Here is a 7278-nt window from a genome sequence, read left to right on the forward strand (position 1 = left end):
GTCTGGCGAAGGGGAGTTTGAGAAGGGTGCCATTGTGTAGAATAATCATGGAAATTGCCCCGAAAATGCCCTTTCCATCTGCCTCTGTTGTTCATACGCACAAAACACTTATTTTTTTCATCACTTTTCATTCACTTCCATCCCCTCATGTGAAGATGTTAATGTTTTTGTTGGAAATCCATTTTTTGCTCTTTAAATTGCCTCCTCTCCTGCACGCTATGGCTACATCTGACGCTCATCTTGAATATCATCGCTACATCTCATCACGTTTTTTTGAACAGAAACAAGGGACTCGCTGGTGTAACTGAAATCTGAATTTCAAATGGCAGTTGTCAGCTGTACTGTTGCTTTAGAAGTTGGCTTGAAACAGCGAGTGTGAGGGATGGAAAAGGCCCTAATGGAAATCAAACAGGCAGCAGAGCATGAAATATTGAAAATGCAAATATGTAATGAATTCAATTCCATATTGTGTGTATGTGCTGTATGATCCCAGCCTTTGTTGTGAATTACTCTGAAGGTTGACTGCGGCAGGCTTTGTCTGCTTTATTTGTATGTGTGATTGTGAGGCTGGAGGAAAAGCCTGAATGTGCCTGAATCTTTGTGGTGAGCACAGGCATCTGCATGCTGTGACGTTGATGTACTTGTGTCCTCTATTGTGAATGTGTGAATAAAGTTATTTTTATCATCTCTGCCTGTTTAAGTGTTTGGGAATGTGTGTGTGTCACTGATGTTTACAGAGGGGGGCAGCTGGTGCATATCGCACGCCTGCGGGGCATCGCAGCACAGCGGCCTCCGTCTCCACTGAGGTCTTAGCCTGTGTTCAAACAGCTGGGCTGTTAGTTCACATCAACTCACCTGTTCAGACTGGGTCCCGCAGGGGAAGATGCAGATGCAAACCTACCTGCTCACAGCCTCTGTTGAACTGAGCTTTGCTACACGTTAAGCAGCAGCTGGGGGCTTCAGGGCGTGGAGCGTGATTTCAAAAAAACGCCTCAGAACTGATCTGTGCTGTTGTGACAGATGAAAGGAGAGCTGAAGATGGCTCCTCTGCGCCTTCTGCGTTCCTCTTTAAACTTTTACGAAGTGTCCCCTAAAGCAGGGTTATGAATTACCCCCAACTGCATAAAAAGCAGCATCTATGAAAAATGCCAGGTTTCACCTTTCGCTGTCCTTTGTGGCCCTCTCTCTTCCCCCACCCTCCTCTCCCACATAAGCTATCTGTCTTGTTCACAATACCCCTTTCTCCACCCCGAGAACAATGCGTTTGTTCTCCTCCACCTCCTCCCGATCCCTCCATCCCTTTCTATCCTTCCATCCATTTGTTTGGTGCTCTCTGTGACATCTCTGCCATGCCAGGCTATGAGGGAAAGAGGGAGGGACAGGCCCTGCCATTGTCCCCGGACGAACCCACGGAATATCAATAGTGTTTTTCTTGAGCAGGAGCGCCAAGCGTTGGCCAGTAACCTTTCGGATTTGATGATGTCAGGCCCCCTCATTTTTGGGCCCTTTATATGATTTCCCTCGTCCTCTAGTCTCCTCTCTAACAGGGTATTAGCTCCTCGACATGAGAGACAGTGCAGGATTGTGCGCGCTGTGTGACTCATCAGGGCACTTCATCAGCTCCGTTTAACCCATGCAAGTTGAGCGCGACAGTGCCAACAAGTCCTCCAAGTTTAATGAGAAAACAGAGCATTTATAAATGCCCTTCAGAGCGCCCTTCCACTAGAGGGACTTCACTTGTCTCTGCCTTGAAAATAATCTTCGCTCACCAATGAAACTGCTTTGTTTGACTGGTTCATCTTTTGTTAGGCTCAAGGAAATGAGACCTTGAGTTTTGTGTTGTGGTTGCTTCGATCGAGAGCTGATAACTGCAAACATGTTTACAAAGATTTGCTAGAGAGCGGAAAATGCACCAAGACTGTTAGGATAAAATTACTTTTGGAGACATTTTAAAATACATGTAGGTATTGCAGAAAAATATATCTGCAGGAGGTCTGAGTTTGAAATAAACTAGTCTCAGGGTAAGGAACAGGATCGACCCTCAGAGAGCCATGGCAGCCAATTTACGCATTATCAGGATATTTCTGTTTGGACCACCACTGTCATCTCTGGAGCTCTTCCTCTATCATGTCTCATTAACTACTTGTTCTGGGTTTGGTGGTTTTAATAAGCGCTTTGATAAGATAAGGAAGGAACAGAGTGAGAGCTAAAAATAACCAGTACTGACAGTTGGCAGACAACATGACGCAAACACTGGTTTTACCTGTCTGACCCTTTGTTCAACTGCTTCTTAGGGGGTCTCGTTCCATGAGTTTGGCAATCTTTCCTGGTTTTGCATGTTGATGAGCTCTGAGGAAAAGTGTGGTGAGAACATGGAGAGATGCTTCAGATCAGCTGTAGGTCACTTTTTATGGAGAGCAATAACAGGAAAATCTAATTGATTTTATCATGTTGTCAGTTTTGAGTGGTAAAATTAGAAAATTGTTGGCTAGATTATTTTTTCACTGAACTTCTGCGCCTGTGTTTAGGTCCAATCTTTCACCAGGAAGAGCCAGTTAAAAATCTGCACCAGCTTTGGAGTGTCTATGTTTAGAGCTCTGCTGGTGAAGTCTGGCAGTCAGATTATAGTCAGCAAACAGGAGGATGTTTTTTTTTTTTTTTTATACTTTAGACCAGGGCTATTCAATTAAAAATTTGGTCAGGCCGGATTTTCAGACTGTGGATTTTTAGCAAAGTTAAGCTGCTGTGGCCCTCTCCTGAGCTATGCAAGTCTGCTTTGTTGTAGTACAGCTCTGGTCATAAGACGGGAAAGTTTGTCCGATGTTTTCCAGTGTGGTGTCTTTGGGCATTATTATCTTTCAGCAATGCGGAGCAAACACACTAGTTTGGTTTTTGGATTTGGTTGTAAAATAAATAAATAAATAAATACTTTCCAGTCCATGCACAAGTATTCTGATAATTTTCTTTGCTGATTTTTTGTTTTGGGGTAGAAAGAGAAATGACATTTTCACCTGTGTAGGACTGCTAATGTTAACTTTTCAAATGCACCTGCTCAATGACACAGTGCATTGTGGGTCAGTTGCTAGGTAACAATAGGTATTGCTGTCAATACTTGTAATAGTGTAGGAATTTTTGTAAGAACTTGTCAGTGTTAGTAGAAGATGTTTTCGGGCCACTCAAGGGTTGCTTTCGGGCCGCATGTGGCCTGCAGGCCGCTAATTAAATAGCACTGCTTTAAGCCGTGTTTCCACCAAGCAGTCCGGGTCGGCTCAGTACGGTTTGGGACGGTCTAGTACAGTTGAGCCTGATCCCGTTTGCGTTTCCACAGCAAAACTGTGCCCTCTCGTGGTAGGTGGCGTGTAAGCCGGATGCCGAAAGCCACAGCTGTTAAACAATTGCGTGACGCCGTAGCAGCTTACCCCGCTATTAAATCCAACGAAGAAGAAAAAGCGACACAGTAAACACAAAGCATAGATGGAAGACACGCAGCAATTTGTTCTCCCTGTGATTGGCATGTAGCTCTTTGATACAAAGTGCAATCAAGCTTTGTTTCAGAGAAGACCGTATGCCGACAGGAGAAATGCAGCCGCTGTCGCACGGTAAGTGACTATTCTTGCCTAATCAACGGTCTGCAGTGTGTTGCCCCACCTTCCGAGAGCGGATCAGTTCAGTCTGGCACCCATACGGAAGGGCCCCAAAAAGTGGGACGGCTCATCTCGATTATTTGGGGATCTGTTCCGGGATAAGTCAGTGGAAACGCCACAAAATGTGCACCGTACCGAGACGAACCGAACCGGTCTGCTTGGTTGAAACGCGGCTTGTGTCACTCTCTTCACATAGGCCACTTTCCTTTCGGGGGGTTAAAGAGCGTGATCCTTTTAGCTAAAGCTTTACGTGATTTTACTAGAGATGGCCAGCGTTATCAAGAGATGATTTAAGCCAAAAATTCATTTAGTCAAAAAATGACTTAGGCCATCATTTTAATAGGGTGACAATATTGAGCTTTGTGCTTAAAAGACTGTGTGTACAGTTTGTTAAAAGAGGTATTAAACGTGAGTTTATGGACCCAAAGCTGAAGTCCAAAGTTTGGATGTTTAAGGCCTTGTGAGGACTTGTTGAGCCATCCTGAAATAGTCTCCTTGTTATACCTATTTCTCATAATCCACCATTTAAAACAAGAATACCAGCAGCCAAAATTGGTTATTTCTAAACGCTGTTTCTTAATATCCGTGGATGGTTTGGACCTTACCAAGAGAATATGAATCCATTTATGACATGTAGACCAAACAATCCACGGACCCACAATCTGCCCACTGAAGAGGTGTATACTGGTCTTGGAAGCCCGTCCTACTGCTCTGGGATCCCTACACAGCTGCTTTGAATGGTAAATGTATTCAGACCCTTCTCAGTTATATTTTGGTGTCAGTTTTCTGTCAGAGTCGACAGGCTTTAAACCTGTGATTTCTTAGAAAACCTCGATGGCATAACACAGCTGTATTTACATCTAATCCTGCCTTCTAGCCTCAACTTTGACAGTTTTCTGGCCAATTGCTCGCCATGCCTCATTTGCCTTATTTGGTTATGTAAATGCTCCGCTTGATTATCCAACCCCTGCAGCAAAACTCTGAGCCGATGTAGTTGCTTACAAGACCAATTTATGATTGGTTTATGACGGCGCTGGTTGTTGTTGTTCCTCTCGTGTCGGTGCTTACTTCGACCCACACTGTGAGGCTTGTGCTTAAGGGACTATGACAGCAGTGCACTCCATCGCTTCATTGTTCAAAGTCATTAGTCTTATGACCTTCGCTTGAACCACCCTCTGTGGTGTGTCGCCCTTCTGTCTGTCTTCGTACTTTCCCGTCTTGACGGGCAAGTAAACCCTCGAGCAGTCTCATCTCTGAGATGCTTTGAGTTCACAGAAGCCCTCTACATTTCGAAGAAGACATTCCCCTTCCGCACATCTGCCAGCCTGGCTTGCGATCAGGGGCTGCACTCAGAGCTGTGACAAACACACTTGACATTGCAGAAAAATTAGACATGGATGAAGCTGACAAGAGCTCCTAACATCTCCACAACCCGGGATACTTTCCCAGACTCTGATTATCCCTGGTGTTTAGAATCTGTGCCTGCTATGTTTTTATTTTTTGGAAATAATTATACGTCAAAGAAAATGACAGTATCACAAGAAAAATGCTCTATAAATTTCCATGGGTGTGTGAGAACATGCCCTCACCAAATGCCACTGTCTCCAGCCGTGAAAACAAGCTTGATGAGTTATGTGGGCCGACAGTTGAGATGGTTTCATTCACACAGTAGCTGAAGCCCGAGGTTCTTTACGTATTCACTCATCTCTAATAACACCAATTGATATGAAGCCTTGTCCACCTCGATACAGCTTGAGTGCAGCTGACAACCTCTGTATAATTCAGTAGAATTCTCTAAATGGCTCTACGGCTCGAGTTTTCCCTGTCTGTTTCCCGTGTTCTCCTCTCTCCACCACCTCTCCTCTGGATAATTCAGCTGCAGATAAGCTCTCCCTCTCCTACATTAGTGTGCTATACAACTGCCAGCTGAAGGACTGCGACGGGAGGGGGGTGTTTCACTCATCACTCTATATGTGATACAGTTTCTGCCTGCCAAGCTCAGCCGCCGCCACTGCCACCGTCACTCTGCACTGACGAGTTTGGGTGCCTGCCACGTTCTGCACCTGCCAGGCTCATAAAGAATCTCCCTGTTTCTCTCGGGGCCCGCAGGCAGGATCTGCCATAATTGTTAAGGATGTCGCGATTTAGACGTTCAAGCCAAAGCTTAGACAGTTGATGGCGCCAACAAGTTGGCAGATGGTCCATTTTTGTTCAGCTGATCCGTCAGTGGGGGTATTTGGGGTGTTAAGATGAATGAGTGGTTGTGATTTATCACAAGTGGCAAGAATTTATGTTGTGGTCTCAAATGTAAGCAAGAGGCAACTATCGGGGAATGGTTTCCTGCTGTCCCAGCCAAAAGCGAGAAAGGCAGGCTAACTCAGCTTAATGAAACACCCAAAGTGGGTAAAGTGGACATCCTTGAAGAGTGCCTCCTCTTTTTTTTTTTCTCTTATTTGAGCCGCTGATTGTAACATTGCACACACTGCAAATAATGTTTCTCCACATTGAGCTCTAAACATCACTTTTTATGCAGATTAAGAGAAATATTTATGTAATTTAATTAAACTACATTTCCAAACATTTAGTTGACCTCTTATCTTAAATATTTAGTTAAGATGTCTTAATATTTAGCAAAGACTAAACATTTCTCTCAGATTTCTGAATATTTAGCTTTGATATCTAAATATTTACCTCCACCAAGAAGGTTTTGTTTGGGGGGGGTGTGCGTTCGATGGTCTGTGAACAACATAACTCAAAAACTAATGTACGGATCTTAATGAAATTTTCAGGAAATGTTCAAAATGGGATAAGAAGGAAGTGATTACATTTTGGAGGTGATCCAGATCACCGTTTGGATCCAGGATTTTTTTAAAGGATTCTTTATCATTGTGAGATAGGGATGTTTTCACCATATATGTATATAACTCCACAATAAATGGTCAGATGCTTTGCAAAACAATACAAGACAAAGTCACCGTAATTTCTGACAGATGTAAAAGTATGATCCAGATCCTGGCAATATTCTGGATACTAAGATCTGGAGTATGAAATATGAACTGGGTCATCATCATTTTCAACACTGTCAGGTAACAAATTATCGTACAAACCTTTAACTAACACCAAATTGTAGCAGACAGTCTGCTGAAAGGGAGCATAACATTAAAGTAGGACTAAAGCATTATGTGCAACTATCATGATATGCTTGGCGGAGGTCTGCTCTCTCTGAGTGCTTTTCTACACAGTAAAATGGAAATCTTATCAAGTGTTCTTGTCTTATTTTTCAGCAGAAAATGTCTTTTTAGACTTGAAACAAGCCAAATTCACCTCACTAGTCCAGAAAAATGTCTTGTTTTAAGTTGTGTTAAGACTTAAATGAGGCTTGAATTGCTTGAACTGCCAATGGAACAAGAAAAATTTACTAGAAAATTTGCTTAAAATCCAGAATAATGTCTCAATGCAAGTAACTTTTCTCTTGAACCATTTGCAGGTTTTATTTTTAACTTGTTTCAAGCAATTCAGACCTCATTTTGGTCTTCAAACAACTTGGAACAAGACATTTTTCTGACTAGTCAGGTGAATTTGTCTTGTTTTAAGTCTAAAATAAAGACATTTTCTACTGAAAATAAGACAAAAA

Source organism: Halichoeres trimaculatus, unplaced genomic scaffold (genome assembly GCF_033239565.1).
Source record: "Halichoeres trimaculatus isolate MK-OKI-2021-1 unplaced genomic scaffold, fHalTri1.1 fHalTri1_scaffold_15, whole genome shotgun sequence".
Lineage (NCBI taxonomy): Eukaryota > Metazoa > Chordata > Actinopteri > Labriformes > Labridae > Halichoeres > Halichoeres trimaculatus.